This window comes from Mustelus asterias, chromosome 24, assembly GCF_964213995.1.
Source record: "Mustelus asterias chromosome 24, sMusAst1.hap1.1, whole genome shotgun sequence".
NCBI lineage: Eukaryota > Metazoa > Chordata > Chondrichthyes > Carcharhiniformes > Triakidae > Mustelus > Mustelus asterias.
In genome coordinates this window covers 19,433,225-19,454,732 of record NC_135824.1, presented here as the reverse complement: position 1 = coordinate 19,454,732, position 21,508 = coordinate 19,433,225, and the positions used below count along the sequence as shown (strand labels likewise).

At 43.8% G+C, this 21,508-nt stretch overlaps 1 protein-coding gene across 6 annotated transcripts in view; it reads left to right on the top strand.

The window, feature by feature from the left end:
• Positions 1–21,508, top strand: part of atosa (atos homolog A) — a 107,526-nt gene that overhangs the window by 19,797 nt on the left and 66,221 nt on the right. Inside the window, exon 1 of one of the 6 annotated variants that reach the window (XM_078241374.1) lies at positions 1,324–1,452. The exons of the other annotated variants lie outside the window; for them this stretch is intronic. The gene's annotated coding sequence lies outside the window, so the exon portion shown is untranslated. Of the gene's footprint in view, positions 1–1,323; positions 1,453–21,508 lie in introns of those variants that run through there. 6 annotated transcript variants of the gene reach the window in all.

Sequence of the window (21,508 nt, the reverse complement as noted above, 5' to 3'; positions counted from 1 at the left end):
AGTGGCTTTCAACTGAAGTTCCAGATTAAAGACAGTGTTGTAAAACACTCTACAATTCAAGATTATTTCTGTTGAGTGCTTTACAGTCATCGTGAGAACCATGATTGTATTACAGTCTTGTTGCCACTTTTATTGAAAGAAAATAGGATTAACATTGAAGTCTTCAACATTTGTGATTCATTTTCTTTGTGATTTGAAGAAAGCATTTTCTCAACTATTTTTATATAATCCCCACAGTGCAGAAAGAGTCCATTCGGCCCATCTTGCCTACACCGACAACAATCCCACCCAGGCCCTATCCCCATTACCCCTGCTAATCTCCCTGACACTAAGGGGCAATCTGCCATGGCCAATTAACCTAACCAGCACATCTTTAGACTATGGGAGGAAACCAGAGCACCTAGAGGAAACTCACACAGACACGGGGAGAACATGCAAACTCCACACAGACGAGTTACCCGAGGGTGGAATTGAACCCGGATCCCTGGCGCTGTGAGGGAGCAGTGCTAACCACTATGCCTCTATGCTACCCCCAAGGAAACTTCTTCAGTTTCCTTAATTGAATCTGTTTTGATGAGGTGAGAAAGTGGAGTTATTCTGATAATGAGCATTCTTAATGGATACCATAGGAGGTTCAACTATTGTGCAGGAAAAAAAGAAGAATCATTAGTCACTTCTTCTTGAGTTGAGTAACGTGCCCTTAAAAACTTACCATCAGGCTGGTAATTGCTTCACTTTGGGGAACTGCTTTAAGCAAACCTGCCTTTGCATATGAACATAGCTGATCAAAAGCAAGGAAGGGCAGTGAAGGCAGCTTTCTCGTAATTTAAAAATAAATATCTAGATGGCTTTTCTTTCCTTTCAGACCCATTAGGAAGTATCTATTGATTATTTTTACATTTGGGAAAATAATTTCCATGGCTTTTGTGCATTATAAGAATTATGTAACAAAGAATTGCTTAATAACTACATAAATTATAACCCCTGCTCGTTATGTACAGATCTTTTAAACTTCCAGACTGCATGTCTGGCTCTTGTATCGTTTAATATATACACTGGCTCAGTCCTATGATTGCCATTGTGATAAGTTGCTGTTGTACTCTGAACTTTATTTTACCTGTTTGCAGCTGAGAGCAGAAAAGCACTGGCTATTGCTGAGCAGGAAACTATAGTAGTTTGGACACTGGGTTTCAGTGTTGCTGCCAGCCAATCCGCTTGCACGGCTGTTGCTATGCTTGCTGTAAGTCTGCCTCATTGGAAAAACAGTGCGTTGCAGAGTGATAGGCTGGAGCTAATATGCACCACAGCAGAACATGTTGTTTTGACCATTGCAGACATCTGGTGCACTCAGATACTGACAGTACAGCCCAGCATTAGCCAGAGGCAACTTCCTTTACTCAAGGAGTCAAACATTCTTTGTTCAAAAAGGAAAATTATGGCTGCATAGAAAAGGTGTGTACTGTGAAGAGTGTTTTTCTACGTTATATTCTCATTGCTTTTCTCTCAGTTTTTTTCCCCCTTGTAACATGTTTAAGGGGGTGGAACACAAGAGTGTACACAGAAATGTTGAGTTTTCTCTAACTTTGTTTTTTATGTGATTGAGGTCAGTAGATTTATTACGTATGACTCACATTACCATCAATTATCCATGAATAGGCAAGGTTCAAGTTGTTTTCGTTATGTTTTATTTACGTTTTGTAAATCAGCTTTCTTTGATTTCTGCCTGCTGTGGAATATTTTATCTACAAAAGAATGACCTCCCTCTGAGACCTAGCAAAGCCATATCAAACCTTTGTCACTGTCTGCTTTAGGTGAGGCACAGTTTATACTCCATGCAAATAACAGACTAGAACCCTTGCAAAGGCACCTTCTAGACAGCCTTCTGCATTCACATGGCTTCCGCTCTAAGCTATGAATGTGATATATTCTCAGCCAACCTTCTCTTTGAAACAACTCCACATAAAGGTAACAAACTCAACCAGCACCTGCATTTTTCAAGATTTAACTTGCAAATTAGTGGTTTACACACCAGTGTAAAATCTATTAATCCTTTTTTGATGTCTCTCACAGCAGTATGTTTTTATTTCAAGCACTGTTTTTCTTAAGCCTACAAGCACTACAAAAAGGCAACTCAAGTTTTACACACGTTCAAATTTTATAACTGGATTTCTGACAATAGAAAGATTTTTTAAAAAGACTTTGTCTCACTGAAGCAAGGTACAATTGATCTTTTATGTTGGGGAAATAACTGACATTTAACAGCAGCACTGAGATCAGTCCTTGTGATTGTCCCCCCCCCCCCCCCTACTGTGTCCTGTTTGTGGAAACAGAATGGTCTTGCTCACTGGTAAAGCATACATTCTGGTGTGCTCTCTTCGGTAAGTGCAGTGCACAGGTTTTTCTCTCTATTGGTTTTCTCCCTTTCTTTCCACTGTACCGCCATCTTCCACTTCCCAACCCAAACGCCAACAATAAACATACCTCTTTCTTGTTTGTCTCTGTCCATTCTGACAAAATTTGCTTTTGGCTCTCTTTTCTGTTGCAGCTGTCACCACTAGGCCATTCGACCCTTCGAGCCTGCTCCACCATTCATTTTATGTGTTAGATCTAATATTTCTCACTTCACTCGCACTTCTACCTCTACCAGTGCACTCTAATTTTTTTGTAGTGCATGGGTAATTTGTTCAAGTGCATGGCCCTAGAAATTTATTGTGTGGCCACACACACACACGTCGTAAAGGGGCTGACCTGTGTGAACAGCAGCGCAGCTTAAAGGGAATATTGAACCCTGCACAAGCACCCCACCCCCAGTTCATATAGAACATAGAACAGTACAGCACAGTACAGGCCCTTCGGTCCTCGATGTTGTGCCGAGTTTAGTCCGAAACCAAGATCAAGCTATCCCACTCCCTATCATTCTGGTGTGCTCCATGTGCCTATCCAATAACCACTTGAAAGTTCCTAAAGTGTCCATGTGGATACTTATTAGAATGCTAAACATTTAGGTCCTGAAATGCGTGAGTAGGTGGCACAGTGGTTAGCACCGCTGCCTTACAGTGCTAGGGACCCGGGTTCAATATCCGGCTTCTGTCACTGTCCATGTGGAGTCTGCACGTTCTCCCCATGTCTGCGTGGGTTTCCTCCGGGTGCTCCGGTTTCCTCCCACAGTCCGAAAGACATGTTGGTTAGGTACATTGGCCATGCAAAATTCTCCCTCAGTGTACCCGAACAGGTGCCGGAGTGTGGCGACTCGGGGATTTCCACGGTAACTTCATTGCAGTGTTAATGTAAGCCTGCTTGTGACGTAAATTAAACTAATAACATTTCTGGCTGCTGGCCAGTGTGCTATGTTTGCAGCACCATCCTATCTCCTAAAGATTAAAGTTTTTTTTTCCAAGTTTATTTATTAGTGTCGCAAGTAGGCTTACATTAACACTGCAATGAAGTTACTGTGAAAATTCCCTAGTCGACACACTCCGGCACCTGTCCTGTTCAGATATATGGAGGGAGAATTTAGCATGGTCAATGCACTTAACCAGCACGCCTTTCGGACTGTGGGAGGAAATCGGAGCACCCGGAGGAAACCCACGCAGATATGGGGAGAATGTGCAAACTCCGCACAGACAGTGACCCAAGCCGGGAATCGAACCCAGGCCCCTGGCGCTGTGAGACAGCAGTGCTAAACACTGCACCACTGTGTTGTCCCCTAGACTATTTTCCCTGAGACAAAGGGGAGAGGGGGGTAGTGGATGGGGAGACTACATGTCTGTAAGTGGTGAGTCGCCAGTTAAGGATGTTTAAAGGCCTGTTGGTACCTATTTTCAGAGGCTGACTGAAAAATTCCAGTATAAGCTGCCTCCAGGTAGCCTTCCAGCAGCTGACCAAGGTGGTGGATTGGAAACAAAACTCCAGCCAGGTTCTGAGGCCTTCACAACCTGTCTGCCTTTAGCTGCAAGTCTGAGGAAGGGCGCTTCAAAATAGAGGTGTTGTCTCCTAGCTACCTGAAATAGCAGTCTCTGCTTCTTCATTGCTGGATGGCCTCTTATTGGCCAGCCTTCTGTTACTAATTAGCCAGTTTGGGGAAAGTCACAGCTGAATATAAGTTTCCCTCACTGTGCGAGCTTCTGACCCCTATTTGATCCTGACATCGGGTCTTTGAGGCCCTTACCTGTCACTGTCGGAGCTCCCTTCTCTCTGTCCCCTCCCCTGTTACTTGTTCGTGTCCTCAACTTAATATTCGTCCTTCCTTTCCTCTGTGCTACATGCCATGGTAGAAAGCTCCACCTTTACTGTGCCCACATCCTTTTTCCTTCTCTTTCACTTTTCTATCCTATTGTCATATTGAAAATTGTCCTGCATGACTGGAAGGCACTGCATTGGTGGAATGCTTCTGAAATGGATTGTCTATTGGCTTAGGCCAAAGAAACACACACTATTTACACCTTGTCTTGGATCATGGGAAGAGCTAATTAATGGACTGCCTCCTAAGCTATTACGTTGCTGCATATTTTGTACGTAAATGACTTGATGTCTTGACAGAAATAAAGCTCTCCGTTTTGTGAATTATTCTAAACTGGGAGGCATTGCAAACAACCAAGAACAGGCCGATCAAATACAGAAGGATCTGGATAGATTAGGAGTTGAGCTGAGATATTGCAGCCAGTGCCATTAAGTGTAGATTAATTCATAGTCAAGAGATTGGAAAAAGAAGAATGAAGATGGATGGAAGCCAATTGTACAGAATGTAGCAGTGGTAAAGAGAACAAACAGAACAGTGACTTCCTATCAGAGGAATAGAGTACAGGTTGGATATAATTAAATTTGTAGAACAATGCTGGTCTCCCACCCGAGTTCTAGTTCTAGTTACAGTATTGTATTATGACAAAGACACCCAATCTTACCAAAAAGATTCTAACTGCCGAACGAGTGTGAAAATGGGAGAGAATCACGCTGATTTGTTTTTGGCTAGCTTTCAGACACAATCTTATGCCACTTAGTGAAAATAAAAAGGCAAATTGTGATTCACACCAGTAGAGGGAGTGGATGGAATTTATTCTCACCGGAAAGCTGGCTGTTCACAGCTAGAGGATGTCATTTTGCATGCGTAGACCTCTGTGTTTTGTGTAAAAGGCTGGCACTGCCAACGTCGTACTGCCCAAAAAGCACTGCTGCCCCCCCCCCCCCCCCCCCCACCCCCCAGACTACCCATGGGGACTCTGGTCTTCGATCCCACCGGTGAGGCCATCATGACGGGTCCCAGTTGGTGGGGACCATATGTGATCCTTGCTGGTGTCCCGGGCCCACTATTAATATTTAAATTAGCCATGCAAGGCTGATCACACCGGCAATCCAGGACCTGTACGATCATGAGAGCCAAGAAACCGGGCATGAAGCCGGGTTTTTTTTTTGCCTCCCGGTGGACCGGCGTGATGAGCCGGTAAGATTGCGCCCACTCCCCCGCCGAAACTTCTAAAGGATTACAGTGGAGACTGGTAGTCAGTTGGACTCTTGAGTTGGCTGAAAGGCAGCAAAAAAGAAGAATGATGACAGTGAAGAGAAGCCTGAGAGATGATCCCATCGAAGTATTCCAGATCTTAAGTACCTTTAATTTTTATTTTGGTGTGCATAGGGCATTGTAGGGGAGGGTAAGGCAAGGCAAAACTTTGTAACAGGATTTTGTAACGCTGGGTCACCCTTTGATGTACTACCCATTTTGGCAGAACAGATGAAGGACAATTATTTGTATATGATGTCAGCAAAGGAAGCAGGCCAGTTGAGAAGATATGACCCAGTGTAATTTATTTTTTTCAACTTCTGGTGCCACAGGCACAGTATGAGTAGATTCTCCCATCCCGCTGCACTAATTTCTTAGCTCACCAGCCTGGGAGATTCTCATGTCGGCCGATTCGCAGAATTCATGCACGCGTTCCCTCCCCGATAGCGTCTCCCAACCCAAGTTTTTTGACGCCGACGGAACCATGCTGAAAATCAGCGTAACGGACATTTGTATGCATTTACATACCTTACCATCTGATTAGCGGGTCCGTGACAACGTTAGCGCTGCCCGTCACTCTGGCAGAGCTTACAGCTGCTATACAAAAGTCGGGAGTTGGCGTGGCAGCGATGAACAGGAGTAAGGAGATACGTTTTTTTTGTGGAGCTGCAGCCCCTGGCGTGCTGGGGAGGTTGGAAGCAGGGCCTGGGGATTTGTTGCTCGCTGTGGGGAGCTCCCTGGAGATCTTCAGTTGCTGTACCCTGGCCCTGTGGGGCAGGATAGGGCCCTTAACAGACTGCTGGTCAGGTTGCTCTCTGCAGGCACTGTGCTGTTCCTTTGTTCTGACTGTGGGGTGTGGTGAGGGACAGGACTGAGTGCTGGAGTTTTAGGGAGGGTGGTGGGGTGGGGGGGGGGGGGGGGGGTGTGAGGAGTGCACCATGTGCTGCTTGAGGGCTAATCAGTTCAAGCAGCTGGTGCTCCAAGCAGGGGTGCTCTTGTGAAACTAGACAATGATGCTGCATGAACTCTGCAGTGAATGGGAACCCAACTTGTGATAAAAAGGCGTCTGTCCCTGACATGCAACACATGCCTGGAAGGGAATGCTGTAGTTGCACTCGTGGCAATGGCTCAAGGGTGCGCAATGGTCTCACCTACACACCAACCTGCATGCTGTCCCGGCTTGCCGTGTTCATGATGCCAATGGCAGGCAACCTAATCAGGTGACACATGGCACCACAGATTGTGCTGTGTTGCCAACATCCACAAGTGGGGGTACTGGTCCCAGTGAGGGATTGGGTGGGAGGTGCTGGGGTAGATGCAAGCAATGACATGTATCTATCAATCTCTCTCTAACCCCCAGCATGCAGAATGGATCTCGGTCTTATTGATTTAGAGCTGGCCATCATGGTGGCGGCAGGGAAGGCGGAGGCGGCTCAGGAGGTGGAGCGTGTAGGGAGGCCACCGCAGGAGTAGCCAGCGGCAAGCCCTGAGGAAGGAGGGGAGGGGGCTGCCCATGAAGGTCACTAGCTGGGAGACCAGTCTCCCAAAAGGCTGGCCAGAAAGATGCAGGGGCAAAGGTAGTACCGGACCAGGCATTCATTCGAGGGGCTATCGGAGATTGTGTGCTGTTGCCGGCTCCACGTATCCAAGGACACGGTCTGGCACTTGTGTGAGGTCCTCTCGCACCTGGCAACTGAGGGGAGGGGCAGCTCCCTCTAGACGTTAAGATGTCAGCAGCCCTTAACTTCTATGCAACAGGGTCATTTCAGGCATCCAGTGGCGACCTCTGTGGGATCTCACAGGCCTCAGTACACAGATGTGTTCGTCAGGTCACGGATGCCTTGTACGCCCAGGCAAGCCAGAACATCAATTTTGATGTTGGGCAGGCTCACCAGGAGGCCTGGACTGCAGGCTTTGTGGTCATTGCAGGGATGCCCATGTCCAGGGGGCAGAGGATGGGACGCACATCACCCTGCGGTCCCCGCGAGGTGAGGGGCAGCCATTCATCAACTGCAAGGGGTTCCACTCCCTGAACGTCCAGATCATCCGTGACCACCGGATGATCATCATGCAGGTCTGTGCATGTCACCCAGGGAGTGTCCACAACAGCGATGTGCTGAGGCAGTCAGACATCCTTGGGCTCTTTGAAGACCAGCCCAGGCTGCCGGGATGGCTCGTGGGGGACAAGGGCTACCCGCTGAGGTAATGGCTGATGACGCTAGTGCGGATGTTCGAGACTGAGGTGGAGACCCGCTACAGTGAGGCCTACACTGTCACCCGGTCTGTAGTAAAGTAGGCCTGTTCAAGATGGGTTTTGCTGCCTGGACCACTCTGGTGGTGCCCTGCAGTATGACACTGGGCGTTCTTCATGCATCATAATTGTGTGCTGTGTCCTGCACAACATCTCTCAGCCATGGGGAGACCAGTTGGAGGAGAAGGAGGAGGAATGGCAACAGGCCAAAGTGGATGTCCTGCTGGAGGATGGAGGGCATGCGGCGATGGCAGGTGCCATGCAGCGAGGGAGGCCTTGATAGCAGCCCGCTTCACATAGCAGCCCCCACACTACACAGCACCAGCTTTGAACACACTTCCACCGCACCCGAGGAGCCACTACAGCCGCCAACCCCCACAACTCCAAACTGGCCTCTCAACCCACATGACCCTTCCTCTTCCCCACCCTCTCTCATTAACTTTCCCACCCTCTCTCATTGCACTAACCCAACCCTGAGAAACATCACAACCCATTAATGGGCCTAGGCTGGCGCTGGTAGCGAGTTCTTGGTGAAGGCTGGAGGATGACGATGACTCGCTGTCAGGCACACTGAGATCCTGCCCTTGGTGCCACTCAAGTCTGATTCCTACCTGTTCACCGAATGCACACTGGAACCTGGGCCCACATAGCAGTAAGAGTTGGGAACACAAGTGTGTGGGACAGTGGGTCGGGGGTGCCACCAGGGGGAGGGGGCATGACAGGGTCTGATGGATGGTGGGGAAAGTAGGGCAGGCAGTCTATAACATTTGGCCAAGTATCACGCAGCACAGCAGTCTGCGTCTCGATGCACGGGATTGGGGAGCACTCAGCTCTGTTGGGTGGGGTGGGGGGGAGAGAGTCCGAGACAGATTAGTTACAACTGTGAGGTGAAAATAACAGTTTATTGTTCTCTCAACATTCAACAAAACTTAACCCTGACTACTGGTGACCTCCTCAGTTAATTTAATTTAATTTACTTGGTTAGTCAAAATGAATGACTACTGGTGACCTTTACCCTTGCCCTCGTAGTGAACCTACAACCTTCTAATCTTGTGTGGCCTACTGCCTCATCTAGGTACTCCCCGGGATGCACATCGGAGGTCCAGCTGTGATCCACGCCTCGCTGCCTGTGATGCCCTTGGCAGCCGTCCCCTGGGTGGCCGAGACCTGGAGGACCCTGGCTGACTTGCGGATGACACTGTTTCTGTGCACCCTGTTCATCCAATTGGCACTGAGATGCTCCAGTGTGAGGAATGGGGGAATTGGAATTGGGGGATGGGTAGGCTAGCGATGATGGGGGTGGGGGAGGTGGGGGGTGGCATGAGAGGCCAGCAACATCCGTGGGGGAGGGGTGAGAGGCTAGCGAGTTTTCATGCGAATTTGACACTTAGATTTTTTGGGAAGAATTCTGGCCTATAAACCTGCAAGAACACAGTACGGCCAAACGGCCGCCTGAAACCCACCAAATTTGGAGAAGGCAATAGCCTTACAACATCTCCTTGCTAAGCTTTGGGGTGTCCTAGAGAAAGCAACGTACTTTCATATTCCTTCGCCAGAGCTGCCAAAACTCGGGTGCAGTAGCTGGCCAATGCTGTGTTTCTTCCGCCACCCAGAGTGTCCCAGTTGCATAAACAGTAGTGAATGTATACTCAATTCAAGTAGTGCGAAGCTGTGGAATTCCAGCAGGATCAAGGGTGCCATTGACCAGCATATGGAAAAGTCCCATTCCACCCTATTTAGTTGGTGGAGCAGAATTATAAATTAACATAGCATGGCCATAAATTATACAACAGGGGGCTAAAGTGCCAAATGTAGAAAAGAGAGAACGAAACGAGTAGGTTGGCGTAACATTTTTGTGTACAGTGGTATATTTACTTTTTCATGGGACGTGGGCATTGCCGGCGAGGCCAGCATTTGTTGTCCATTCCTAATTTTTTAAAAATACTTTTCCAATTCAATCAAATCAAGTCCAATTCAGAGTCTCAACAAGTTGAGACATTCCCGATCCAAGCTGACAAGACAGGGTCCGCAACCCCTGTCTTGGGCCTGATCTACCTGAGCCAAGCTGATTGGAGTAGGCGCAGGTCTTCCTCCTCCAAGGCTTGATCTCATTTGCATCTTAGCCAAAAGGCCGAGATGCTGCTTTTAAAAATTGCTTCATATGAAAATGAAGCTTAAATGTAACCTAATGACCTCAACCAAGTGCAGCATCCTATCCATACCATACTTGATCTTAGCCAAAAGGCCGTTGAACCGAGTAGCTTGCAAGGCTATTTCAGAGGTCAGTTAAAAGTCAGCCACATTGCTGAGGTTTTGGAGTCGCATGTAGGTCAGACCAGGTAAGGACGGCAGATTTCCTTCCCTGAAGGACATTAGTGAACCACGTGTGTTTTTATGACAATCAACAATGGTTTTATGGTTATCATTACCGAGACTAGCTTTTAATTGCAGATTTATAACAGAATTTAAGTTCCACATGGTGCTGTGGTGGGATTTGAATCCTTGTCTCTCCGGGCATTAGCCTGGGCCTCTGGATTACTAGCCCAGTAACATTACCACTACGCAACTGCCTCTCTCATCTGTGGAATGGACTTCAAAGGTAGGCAGTAGGTAATGATTGATTCAACAAATTTAAAAAGATTTGAATAAGTGCTATGAAAAATCAGTACAGCAGGTATTGTGGACACTGGGCAGATCAGGGGATGCACAATGGTCCCCCCCCACCCTATTTTTTTCATCTCTTCACCTGAACAGCCTTCTCTTTCTTCACCCTACAATTTTGTTTTCTTGCAAGAGTTTACACTGCCCCAACATCTACAGCAAAGCTGAAGGCAATCCAGTGAAACCGGATGTGTTTTTTTCATTCTAACTTGCTCCACGGCATTGTGTTCCCCTTAGTTAATTTCCAGTAGTCCTGTTACGGTTCCTAATTTTATTATAATCAAATCTGTTGAAGCTTCTAAAGATCTTCCACTAAAATGTAATGTCACCAATGGTAATACTTTAAAGATTTGCATTTATGTAGCACCTCTCATGTCATCCCAAAGTGACCACTAAATGCTCTTTTGTTAAGTGTACTAACCATTGTAGGAAATGCTGCAGTCAGGTTGCACACAGCAAACTCTCACAAACTCTTTTGTGATGTTGACTGAGGGATAAATATTGACTGTGACACTAGAAATAACTCAGTCTCTACTTTTTGAAATACTGTAGTGTCATGGGACCTTTTATGTTCACTTGAAAGGACAGACAAGGCTTTGGTTTGTCTCGCTTGGAAAATGGCATATCTAATATAGCTCTTTCTAAATACTGCACTGAAATGTCATCCTGGATTTTTGTGCTCCAGTCCTAGAGTGGAACTTGAAAGCACAACCTGGTGACTCTCAGGGGAGAGTGCTACAGAGTCATGGCTGGCGCTGATATATTTATTTAGTTCCAGTATTGGAATGTTGTCACGCAGGTCCTGAAAATTGTGGTATCATTAATAGTCCACTATTTTTACTTTTGTTATTTTACGTCCGTCTCATTTATTTGCCAGTGTCCACACTGCGCCCCCCCCCCCCCCCCCCCCCCCACACACACTCACACACTCACACACACATGCAATGTCCACCCTAACCCATGCTCCACACACGTACACATGCAATAGAATGAGTTAAAATGATGGTCATAGTACTCATCTTAAGCAATATAGTTTTTACCGATGTAAAGAGAAAAACGGGTCACAGAATTCTTTCAGAAAATGCAGAAAGTTTCAAGTGTAGTTGCTATGCCTCTCTAATGCCACCAGGTGTCTATTGAATTTTAGAGATTTAAAAAGCTATGGAACAGGAATACCAAAGCTTTTTGTATTTATGGACTTTTACCCATAGAGTCTGCGTGTCGAGTTTAAACACACATTGGCATCAATTTCCATATCTCAACTTAAGCTGTTAATAAAGTGCCTCAAAACTGGCAATCCCGGGATCGAGCCCATGCTGGATTTCAGATCTTGCCAGCTTCTGGGAATATAATGAATAGGGAATATGTGATTTTAAGAGAATGTTACTTTAGAGTACATGTGGAAGTCTTTTCTATCAACCTGAGCTCCTAGCCTTTCTAGAACACTTTTCCGTAAGATGCTTCACCTGTCTTTTCTATTGATGCTAACAAAGCTGGATCTGATATTGTGAATTTCTTCTGGCTTTTTTGATGTGATTGGTTTAACTTTATTGCCCTGCACAGTTATAATTATCACGACCTGCATCAGGACGGGTATTTTTTTTTAACATTCTCAATGTACAACTATCAAGACTTGTATTTTTTAAACCTAGTAAGAAGTTTAACAACACCAGGTTAAAGTCCAACAGGTTTATTTGGTAGCAAAAGCCACAAGCTTTCGGAGCCTTAAGCTCCTTCTTCAGGTGAGTGGGAATTCTGTTCACAAACAGGGCATATAAAGACACAAACTCAATTTACAGAATAATGGTTGGAATGCGAATACTTGCAGCTAATCAAGTCTTAAAGGTACAAACAATGTGAGTGGAGAGAGCGTTAAGCACAGGTTAAAGAGATGCGTATTGTCTCCAGACAGGACAGCCAGTGAGACTCTGCAAGTCCAGGCAAGCTGTGGGGATTACAGATAGTGTGACATGAACCCAAGATCCCGGTTGAGGCCGTCCTCATGTGTGCGGAACTTGGCTATCAGTTTCTGCTCAGCGACTCTGCGCCGTCGTGTGTCATGAAGGCCGCCTTGGAGAACGCTTACCCGAATATCAGAGGCCGAATGCCCGTGACCGCTGAAGTGCTCCCCAACAGGAAGTTGTTAAACTTCTTACTGTGTTTACCCCAGTCCAACGCCGGCATCTCCATATCATTTTTTAAACCTGCACAGAGCTATCCATTCTATTAGCCCTTGAGGTTGGGTTGGGTGCTCCCATGCAGTCAGGTGGTTGGGGCCAGGCTGGGCCAATCAGGCCGAGTTGGGTCAGGTGGGGTCAAGAGTCGACCAGTTGGAGTGCAGGAAATGTCAGGCACGCGAAGCGGCCAACCGTTTTGGCGTCAGCACTTTGCCGATGCAGCAAATCGCCAAACAAGCCAGTAAATTTCTCACTCATTTAATAAGAGTCAAAATCCTGCAGGGCCACTGCCAGTTTTTAGATAGTGGGATTTGAAGTACTATTAAATCCTACATCAGAATGCTAAGATCTGTCATCTGCCAATGAGACAACATTACAAAGAACAGTCACTCCCAAATCTTCAAGGCCACAAAATTCAAACAGCACAAACTAGTTTATTTATTAGTCACAAGTAAGGCTTACATTAACACTGCAATGAAGTTACTGTGAAATTCCCCATGTCACCACATTCTGGCGCCTGTTCGGGACACTGCAACTAACCAGCACGTCTTTCAGACTGTGGGAGGAAACCGAGAGCTGGACTGCCAGGGCTTGAGGGTGCATTTGGTGTGGTGTGGCTTGGACCACCTCCTTGTATCATTTTGACTAAGGGTATTTGATGAGAGTAAAAAGGTAATGGGGGTTTCTAAATGTGACACAATGCTTTATCAAATTCTTGCTTCCAATTATTGGTTTGACTTTTTGAATTCCAAAAGATACAATTATGTTGTTGTGTTAGCAGTGTTTACTCATGTAGAACTGCTATTGTTATCTCGAAGTTAAGACGGGGAGGGTCCCAGGATTGTATCAACATTTGCATGGAGCCTCCTGGGGTTAGATCCGTACTTTTGGCCAGTTCTTCCAAACAAAAGTTTGAATAGTCTTGCTGCATGTGATTTGGTTATCATGTTTGCCCTCCTTGCATGTGAGGCTGAAATAGTATCTCGCACTGATTCTGCTCAAGGGAATCAATCTTTTTATTGTGGGGGAAAAACTAGAACTTTTTGTAAAAAGGCTTTTGCAGTGAGCTTAGGCAGCAACTTTTGATTATAATGTGACCTTTTTGCTATGCTGATGTCATTGTACCACGAGGACATTTGAAAGACTGAAGCTTTGTGTTTAAGTTCATGTTTCTAAATGTGACCCATAGTAGCTCTCTCAAATCTTTTGTTTCCAATGACTGGCTCAATTTCTTAAAACAGTGCATGTGAGCTCAATAAATGACCATATATGCTAAATAATTTTACTGGGATGTTTCAATATAAAACAAATAGGACAAGGAACTGTTTCTGTCCTTTATTCAAAAGCAGCCTCTGAATTATTTTCTTCACCCACAAGCCTGTTTTTCCTCTAGTTTCTGATCTTAAACCACAGCAATTTCTAACCCCCCAATTCATTGATTATCAACCCTAGGCCACCTTTCGATCATAAGACAGTCAACCTTTGATAACTTTCCAGTTTCAGACTCTTGTGACATCTTTCAGTTCTCAATTCTGTTTGGCGGCTTACTAGACTTCTCCCCATTTGTTATTTTTAGGATTTCCATATCATATGATCCAAAGTTTCATCTCTTTGACTCTCCTAATAAGCTCTATTCCTGTCCTGATGTAAATGGTTCATAGATTTGTTTTTTTCTTTCTACTTAATCAGAATATTCCCTCCTCCTATACTCTGCTTCTTTCACTGTTAATAGCGGCTACAGTTTCTGATGTTGCCTTTGCTATCCCCACAGGGGTCTGTGCATGTGCCCCAAGGTTGCTCCTGTTTCCTCCTTTTCACTATATACGAACTATGGCATCATCTGAACAGGAGATCAAGTTTCCTATGTGTACACATAGCTTTAATCTTCTCTTTTGATTCCAAAGTTGTTACTTGAATTTGGCATCAAATCTTGGATGGGCCAGATATTTTACAGGCACAATTTGAAGCCATTTTGTTTGGCTTCTGTTGGCTCATATGTGTTTGTACCCTGAACTCCATTCATCTCCCTGACCTCACTTCAGGCTGAAAATGGTGGTGCAGAAACTGGTGTGCTGCAGAATTCCTTTCCCATATCAGCTCTATTTCCAACATTTGTAACATTATCAACCTTTAATTTAGGGAAACATAAAGTCATCGAGGTTTACAGCATGGAAACAGGCCCTTCGGCCCAACTTGTCCATGCCACCCTTTTTTTTTTAACTACTAAGCTCGTCCCAGTTGCCTGCATTTGGCCCATACCCCTCCATACCCATCTTACCCATGTTACTGTCTAAATGCTTTTTAAAAGACAAAATTGTGCCCACCTCTACTACTACCTCTGGCAGCTCGTCCCAGACACTCTCCATGCTCTGTGAAAAAATTGTCCCTCTGGACCCTTTTGTGCATCTCCCCTCTCACCTTAAACCTATGCCCTCTAGTTTTAGACTCCCTTATCTTTTGACAACAATTTTGCACTCCGCAAAATCCACAAAATAGCAAAGAGATAAATGACCAAATAATTTGTATTAATAATGTTGGTTAAGGGGAATACATTCGTGGAAATAAAGTTTTTTCCCCTGTTCATCCTTGAATAGTACCATAGGATTCTTTACACCTACCGAGAGGTAGATGTGCAGCTTCCCACTCCATGCACACGCACGTGCAGACACGCGCACACACAATTGCTCATGAGATATACTTGGTTTGTTTGGGACAATATACATCATTTTTGTATTGTCTATTTACTGCATATTTCTTGATTTTAAAAAAATATCAGTTATCTAAATAGCCTTGCATATGACAGAACTGTCTTCAGTGGTAATGTAAACATGCAGGTTGCGTGTATTGTATTGACCATACAAACAGTTGATTTCCACCCATTTCAGCGCAACTTTTTTCCCCTCTGGAATCCATTGTAACTAGGCATAACACACTGATATCACTCTATATCACTTCATCAAGGTACATGATAAAAGTGAAATAGTCACATAGTGGCAATGAACAGTTGTAATCGAACCAAACCTCCAAAAAAAACATTTTTATGGGATAACATTGTAAATCACCCAATCTTTCATTTTGTGGTTCATGGCTTATGTGTACTCAAAAGCTGTTGCAGGGTGTATCCGTCATTTATTTTCACCTAATAAAGGGAATATTGATACCAACTCTGACTGGACATACAATTGCATAAGTATTCAATAAATTTTGTATGATGTGGACATAAGACAGCACTCCATACAGCAAATTCAAGAGAGTTGTCCTGCTAGATCAAAAGGCACCACAAACTGAACAGTTTGAAAATAAATTTCCTTTGTGAATCAATAAGTGAGTAGAGTAGAAACTGTGGAGGAGCAGAAGGATGTCCAGGTAATCAAAGCACTAAAAGCTAGTGAACAGTGCAAAACAAAAAGCCTAATGTAATGTTGGTCTTCATCTCAGATGGGTTGGAATATAAAGGGGAGAGAGCTATGCTTGAACAGAGCCCTAATCAGATCCCATGTGCAGTGTGGTGTTCAGTTCTGGCACCACATCCCAGGAAGCATGTTGACATTAGGAGGAGGGGAGCTGGTGATAATATTAAGTGTTAGTATATGATGGGGTAATACAGCAGCTTGTCTTTTACCTTCAGCAAGTTTATTGTCCTTCCAACTCAGTAATGACATAAAATCGCCAAGCAACTGTTCCAGCTGTGTCCAGTTATACTCTCTTGGAGGTTGAGCCAATAACCATTACCTGTATTTAATAAGGGCAATTAGCTTAATGTAATTGTCACAACAACATACACTTGCTGACACATTGACAGGTGGATGCAGTCTGAGAAGATTTTGAAAAAAGATTAAATTACAAGATCACATTGGATAAATGTATATTGTATTCTGACGAGTTTAGAAGATTGAGGGATGATCTAGTTGATGTACTGTATTAAAAATGCTAAAGATATTTGGAAGTGTAGATTTTGAGAAGCTATTTCCTTTTCTGGGAGAATCCAGGACAGAGGAATGTAATCTCAATACTGGACCATTCAGAAGTGAATCCAGGAAGCACTTTCTTAACCCAAAGGGCAGCAGAAACAGTTATTCTCACCTTGAAAGGCTCCAGAAGCCAAATCAATTCACATTTCTAAAACTGACATTGACCAATTTTTGTTAGTATGGGGATTAAGGTTTGTGGGCCAGGAATGAGGGGTAAATGGATTTGAGTTAGATATCAGCCGTGATCTAATTAAATAACGGGATAAGCTCAATAGGCTAAGTGGTTTACACCTGTTTCTATAACTCAACCAGATTGGTAGCATTGCTGTATTTTCATTGTCAAAATAACAATTTTGACAAACGTGCAGTGCTGCTTTTTCACATTTGGGTGGGCAGAAAGAATATATCAAGTTGTTTTCTAGACATGCAGCTTTTTACTGATGCACCATCAATCGAGCAAAGACTAGTTTGTATGCAAGAACAAATAGGCTTTTATTAGCAAAAGACTTGGTGCATACCCATGCCGATTAACTGGTCCAGACTGAGGCAGGGGGGTGGGGAGCGTTGCCTTTATACCTGGACCGGGGGGGGGGGGGGAGTCTCGGGTAGGGCCGGCAGGGATGTGTCCAGGCATGTCACATATACAGGTAATAAGCCAACAGTGGTTTACCACATTTACGCCGGAAGATTTTTACATGCCTAACTGCTACATATACACTGGTTCATTTTTGCGTGATCTATTATGACAACAAAGCAGTGGTGTTTGATCAGAAGCAATTATATTAGTTCCTCCTTTTGTATTAAAATTTCTATTTTACCAATCGTTAGATTTTCAAACCCTTCTTTAGTCTCTCTTCTGGTGAGTTCCATGAATGTTAACCTCTGTTAGCTTAAAATTATTTTCTTTGACTCATGAAGACTTGTATATCATTTAAGTATTCTAACTGAATTGTAATCTAGCATATTTACGAACTGCTTGCATTGAATTTGTACAGTTAAATCTGGACAACTTTCATTTCTGAAGCACACTTATACAGAGTCATGAATGTGCTTAACAGATAGAGGGTGACTGAACATGAAGCAGAAGGAATAGGGGCTTGGATGAAGGTAAAAACATGGTCAGCGCTGGCTGGAGGGGCTGGCAGCTACCAATCAATGGTGGAGCACTGAACAATTAGCACAGTATGTTAGCATCATAGATGGTGTGCATTGCTGTATGTGGCTGAAGGCAATCATGGAGGTTGGAAGGAGTGAAACTTGAAGTGATTTTCTGGTTCTTGAAGAATTAAAGTTATTAAAATTAAATGCTAATGTTTAAAATTATTTTAGAACTGGGTAGAAGGATGGTTTATTTGAAAATACATTGGTGTATATGTAAAATTTGCATTCAACACAACTTTAGAACAGACACTTAAATAATGAAACTTTAGTTCTAAAATATTCCTAAGTATCGAGAAAATTTTTAGAGGCACTAATTAAAATCGAATGTTAGTTACATATGGCTTAAGAAAATAAGTTGCTACTGATCTGCATAGCAATTCCATATTTTACTCTGCGACATACATAATGTAGAGGAGCAAGAAAATGTAGGAGTCGAAATAAATACCCGGATTTTGCGGTCAGCAGTGAGTGAACGGCATTCGCTGTTGACCTCAAAGGGTCAGAGAGCTTTCCCGATTACAATGCAGTCTCATTCGAACATCACCTATAGGGAACCTCTGTTGTTAATGAACTGTAAATTCATCAAGCAAGCTGAGCAATCAGATTGAAGAATTCCCATACACAGCACACCAGGAAGGACAATAGCACTGATTATTATTCATATCTTAAAAATGACTTTATAGAAACTAGAAGCAGGAGTAGGCCATTCGGCCTTTCGAGCTGATTAGGGCACTCACGTGGGAGTGCAATAGAAGCTGAAATTTCAGCTTTTTGAAGTTTTGTTACCTAAAAAACCTATGGGTTTTTATTGTTGAATTAAGGGAATGATACTTCAAACTTCTAAAATATAGTCTTCCAGGGCTAGAGAAGTCATTCGGCAGTAATTATGACTTGGTACCTCATTCAACAGAGTGTAACATGTTCAATGGTTTTTAAGTTGACTTCTTAAGTTGCATCCCATATTAGAACACTGAATTTTCTGATTGTGAAAGCTTCAACAGTGCATCCTGTGTGGTGGTGGTGGTGGTGGTGGGGGGTGGAGACAGGGTATGCCTGGTATGCCTGGTGGTAACTTCCATATTTAATTGTGCCTGTATGGACTATTGAGTTTGCTGTCAGTTTTACCATCATTACAACCACAAAATCTAGGTCATTGTCTTAATGATAATGTCCAAATATTAACTCCATCTGCAATGAGATTGAGTTAAAGTGCATGTTTTTCACTTCTATGCTGTTTCATATAATTGTTTGAAAGTATAAACTCCACACTGTTAAAGGAAGGTGTAATTTCAGAGCAGTAAATTTAGAAAATGGATCATTTAATTCTTAACCTTTAGAATCCACTCAGTTTCACTTGAAACCAGTTTGGTTGTACTGATTAAAAGCTAAGTTTAGACACCCAACCAGCACAGTCACAATAATCTCAGTTTACGATCGGCTAATGAAGTATTTAACCCCTATAAATCACTGGGAAGTAATTCAAGCGGCAAAACCGTTTTTCAAAATTCTTGAACATACCATTAAAACGTCAATTTTTTTGAAGAGGTCGAACTTAATTTAGAGGCAATCCAGCCAAATTTCTGGCACGAGACTCTATGCTTTTCCCCCGCCTCTCACCAAATATTGCGCATGGAAAAGGGACTTGGAGGAGATAGCTCAGCAGTTGAATGCTGAAAGACATGACAATTCATTTGGAGCAATATTGCATTCAGCTGCTTGGCACTGAGGGCCACTGGAGAACCATAACCAATTGAGGAGCTGAAACCTTAAAGAAAATATTTTTCAGCTATTTCAATAGTTTTTGAGATCACAACAGTGGATGGTGGCTTTAACATACACTTTGATAAAGATAAACATGCACTCTGTAAAGACTTGACTACCTGTAAAGACTCACATTCCAACCATTATCTTGCCATTGAGTCTTTATATGCCCTGTTTGTGAACCCAACTCTCCACTCACCTGATGAAGGAACAGCGCTCCAAAAGCTCGTGATCCCAAATAAATCTGTTGGACTTTAACCTGGTGTTGTGAGACTTCTCACTGTGCCCACCCCAGTCCAACGCCAGCATCTCCACATCTTTGATAAAGGTGTTTTCTGTGTTTTTTCTCCTGTAAAGAATCTTGGTCAAATCCAATATTGCTATCATCTGACAGGGCATTCTGATGCAAAATATATATTAGTTGATCTGTCAATATGTAGACATGGATATTATAAAATGACACTGACATATTAGGCCTTTTCACAGATGAACCTTTGGACCATCTGAAATCTAATAACAAGTACCAAATCCTCCAGAGCTAAACACCATTCATCCATGCATCACTATAGATATTTGGGCTTCAGCACCATTAGAAGCAAAGAGGTTGCTTTTATACAGCGTATTCAATGTCCTCGGGACATCCTAAAGCCAATAGAGTAGTCAATGTTGCAATGTAAGAACACAAGAAATAGCAGGAGTAGGCCATGTGGCCTGTCATGCCTTCTCTACCATGCAATACGATCATAGCTGTCCTAGGGCTTGAACTCCACTTTCTTGCCCATTCCCCACATCCACTGATTTCCCTAAAAATCTGTCTATCCCAGCCTTAAATGTATTCAGCAATGGAGTGTCCACAAGAGTACTCCAAAGATTCATAACCCTTTGAGTGCAATTATCTCTATTCATTTCAGTCCTATCTGATCAGTCCCTTGTCCTGAGATTGTGCCCCTGTACTTTAGATTCCCCAACCAATGGAAACAAGCTCTTAGCGTCCATCCTTTCAAGGCATTTCAAAACTCTAAGTTTCAATGAGATCACCTCTCATTCTTTGTAATCTTCTAGATTCCATAGAAAAGAGATCCAATTTGCTGAGCTATCATCCCCAGGATTAATTTAGTGAACCTTTACCACTTCCAATGCAAGTATATCTTAAATATGAAAGCCAAAATTGCACCCAGCACTCTAGATGTAAAACTCTAGCAGGACTTCTTTATTTCTGCACTCCAATCCCCAGGCAATAAAGGCCAGTATGTAATTTGCATTCCTAATTGCTTGCTGTATCTGTATGTTAACCTGTTATATTCCTTTTATGAGCACACCTAAGTCTGTTGAACATCAACACTTAGAAGTTTCTCACCTTTTTAAAGATGTGTTCTGCCATCTTATTGCGCAATCACTTAAAAGGAAAGACGGCAGCCAGATAAATTGGTTTTTTGGTGGTGTGGGTTGAGAATGAATCTTGAATAGGGCACCAGGAAAACCTCACTGCTCTTCTTTGAATAATGCCGTGGGAACTTTTACATCCATTAGAGAGAGCAGTCAGAGCCTTGGTCTAACATCTCATCCAAGATATAGCACCTCTGACAGGGCAACACTGCTTCTGTATCTCACTGGAGTCATGATGTGGAGATGCCGGCATTGGACTGGGGTAAGCACAGTAAGAAGTCTCACAACACCAGGTTACAGTCCAACAGGTTTATTTGGTAGCACAAGCCACAAGTTTTCGGAGCACTGCCCCTTCATCAGTTATTCAGCCTCTGATCTTTGGGTAAGCATTCTCCAAGGCAGCCTTCACGACACATGACAATGCAGAATCGCTGAGCAGAAACTGATAGCCAAGTTCTGCACACATGAGGATGGCCTCAACCGAGATCTTGGGTTCATGTCACACTATCTGTAACCCCCACGACTTGCCTGGGCTTGCAAAATCTCACTAACTGTCCTGGCTGGAAACAATACACACCTCTTTAACCTGTGCTTAACCCTCTGTCCACTCACAAAGTCTGTACCTTTAAGACTTGATTACCTGTAA